This window comes from Gracilinanus agilis, chromosome 2 (genome assembly GCF_016433145.1).
Source record: "Gracilinanus agilis isolate LMUSP501 chromosome 2, AgileGrace, whole genome shotgun sequence".
Lineage (NCBI taxonomy): Eukaryota > Metazoa > Chordata > Mammalia > Didelphimorphia > Didelphidae > Gracilinanus > Gracilinanus agilis.
In genome coordinates this window covers 244,391,479-244,394,836 of record NC_058131.1, presented here as the reverse complement: position 1 = coordinate 244,394,836, position 3,358 = coordinate 244,391,479, and the positions used below count along the sequence as shown (strand labels likewise).

General features: G+C 37.8%; 1 pseudogene; it reads right to left on the bottom strand.

The window, feature by feature from the left end:
* Positions 1-394: 394 nt before the first annotated feature.
* On the bottom strand, positions 395-1,783 carry LOC123233546 (annotated as a pseudogene).
* Positions 1,784-3,358: the final 1,575 nt, after the last annotated feature.

Genomic DNA, 3,358 nt, shown 5'->3' with positions numbered 1-3,358 from the left:
AGAAATACAACATGCCCTCTGAGAGATATTTTCACACTCTAATGAGACCAAGATCTTTTTGTTTCATTTAAAAATTAGAGTAACACTGAAATAAATGCATGTTCTAGTTTAAGATAAATGCAAAATCAAATAACTAATTTTATATGTATGCAAGTCAAAATACTTGCTGTGCTTCTTTCAGGCCATTTTTGAGTCTCCAACTACTATTTTTATAACATAACCATGAATAAAAACAGGAATATCCTTTCATTACAACATACAAATGTATTGGTCACAAGTAGGTAGAAAAAAATAAGCTGTAATATCTGTTCTCCATTTAAGCTCACAGTATCCATACAGAAGGGTTATCTGAAATTAAAGTAAGGTCACTAATAGAGTAATTGAAGATATGACTTCAGCAATATGAAACAGAAGATATGGGATTAAGAGGGGAGCCCATCTGAGTAAGTACTTTATCCAGCCATTATAGAGGTCCATGAAGATGAATTTCAATCCAGCATGGGGTACTGGTAACATCTTGTCAATGATATTCAGCTTCCCAGCCCTTTACAAAGCTCATTCGAATTGTACACATTTTGGTGAGTTCATAGACTGCCTCAAATCCATGCTTGACAGATTGTGCCAAAAGCTGAGCAAACTCTTGATGGTTAAAAATCTTTAGGCTGCAGCCACTAGGAATCTTACAGACAGTGGTAGGATGAAAGCCATGATGAAAGTTGCAGTTTCTACTCTGTACAAATATACTGCTATCACTCAGGCATTCAGCACAGACTTCCCCTCTAACATAATGAAAGTGAACCCCTTTTCCAATATGCCACCTGGTGTTTTCAATTGTTGAGTTACAATTAACATTTGACAAAAGACCTAAGCAGAATCTACTTTTGTTATTGGAAGGATCTGTAAATCCATCAACTAAAACAATTGTTGAAGATGCATGAAAAGCTTCTCCAACTCGATTGTTTAATTCATAGTACACAATTGAACACCAGTGCTTGGGCTCTTCATAAGCAACAGGCTGGACATCTCTGATATATTTGGCATCATTTGAGGAATTATATTATTGCTTGTATCCATAGACTGAGAATTATCTTGACCCATTTGGTCATCAGGAGGATATAAGCAGGAGGGGGAGTATCAGCTGGAAGTTGAAATGGACTTCCTGGTCCAGAACTGGCAGGAGAGTTGGGGTATGTGCTGCTAGCTGTAGAAGGAGGATAAGGGCTATTTGGTGATAAGGGGAAAGGAGTGTTGTTGGGCTACTGGAAAGAATCTGGGAATGTGGCATTCTGCGGCTTATGTGGTTCATTGTGGCTTAGGTTCCTGAACTGAACCAGAAGGCTATGTTGTGGATTGAATTCACTATGTCAAGGCACTAATACTGGAGGTAAAACTGGACTTTCTACTCTCTTATAGTGGTATGGATTGATACAAACTTCCTTTTGCTTAGATCCAAAGGGAAATTCACAAATATCCAACAGCTTCAGCTCATGATGACTCTGTAAATCAGACCAATGCCAAACTCGGCAGTAAATAACATTGGGTAGACCTTTTCTGTGAGAAACCTGTAGTCGTCCATCTAAAGATCAAGGAATATAACGCACTTGCTGGGCTATCCAGGCCTACTCAGTGCTTTTTCTAGTTCTTCCATAGCACCTTTTTTCTTTTTCAACTTTTTTACTAAAGCATCAACTGCTTTTTCTGCCCATTTTTCCTCTTCATCACCTTGTTTCCAGCCCAACAATCGCTTTACAGCTGGAGTAGTAAAAGAGAACAAACTGGCCATTGATGTCATTTGATTTAAATCTTTAAGAAACTCTTACTACTAAATATGAGTGTACAATATGAAGCAATTATCACAGTTGAGAGGTTTCAGCCCCAAGACCAAGCTCAGTTGACCCTTCTGCTCTGACCAAGCCTCCAGGACCAACTGCCTCATGGTGGAGGTCTCCAGATATATATTCTCAGAATCCAACCCCCTTTTATAGGCACACATGGATTATAGTGTATAGAGTGGGACTCGGGCTCAGGAAGGCCTGAACTAGAATCCTACCTCAGACATTTATTAGTTGTGTGACTCTGGACAATTCCTTTAACCTCCTTGAGCTTCGGTTTACTCATCTGTTAAATAGATTATAATGACAGCATTATTTATATATGCTATATATATGTATATACATATATATATACATATAATGTAGGCATCACATGGCTGTTGTGAAGATAAAATGTATAAAGTGCTTTGCAAATTTTAAAATGCTATTATTATTTTGCAGATGAGGAAATTGAATCACACAGAGAGGTAAGTGATTTGGTCAGGGTCACACAGCTAGTAAACATCAGAGGTAAGGTTTGAATTCAAGTCCTTCCTGATTGCAATTTCAGTTCACTGACCATTATACTACTCTCTCTTTCAGTAGGCATACTGCTTATACCTCTCTTTGATTTCTCTGGTTTCCCTCTGCAGTCATCACTCAGCACCTCCTCCTTCTTTGAAGTTTACTCCATTCATCTATATCACCTCATCCAAATCCTGGTTTCAGTTTTCCCAAGTTATTTCCCTTTTACAAGAAATTTAACACCTGTATCACAATTTATCTCTTCCTTCTAATTAATACCTGTGCTTATAATAGGGAACTTCAATATATATAGTAATGTTCCCATAGGTACTCTGGTCTCCAAGTTCATCAATTTTGCTGATTCCTATGACCTATACCTTCACTGTCCCTCAACCCTACACAGAAATGGTCGTATTCTTGATTTCACCAGCACCCATAAGAGTTTTGTCATCATGATCAAGAACTCTGATTCTTCTATTGGATCACAACCACCGTCCTTCTTTATTTGTACCTCCGATCTCCTAAGCCTATCTCTTTGTTACAAATTTTTTTCCCCACTTTGTTTTTTCTCTTCTAATCTTGGTTGCATTGGTTTTGTTTGTACAAAACCTTATGATTTTTAAACCCTTACCTTCCGTCTTAGAATCAATACTGTTATATTGGTTCTAAGGCAGAAGAGTGATAAGGGTTAGGCAATGGTGGTTAAGTGACTTGCTCAGGGTCACACAGCCAAGAAGTGTCTGAGGCCAGATTTGAACCTAGGACCTCCCATGTCTAGGCCTGGCTCTCAATCCACTGAGCCACCCAGCTGCTTCTAGAAAACCTTTTTAAATTTAATATAAGCTAAATTATTTATTTCTTGTAATGTTCTCTATTTTTGTTTGGTCATAAATTCTTCCCTTCTCCATAGATCTGATGGGTAAACTATCCTATGTACCCCTAATTTACTTATAATATAACCCTTTATGTCTAAATCATATATCCATTTTGACCTTATCTTGGAATAAGGTATGAGATATTGC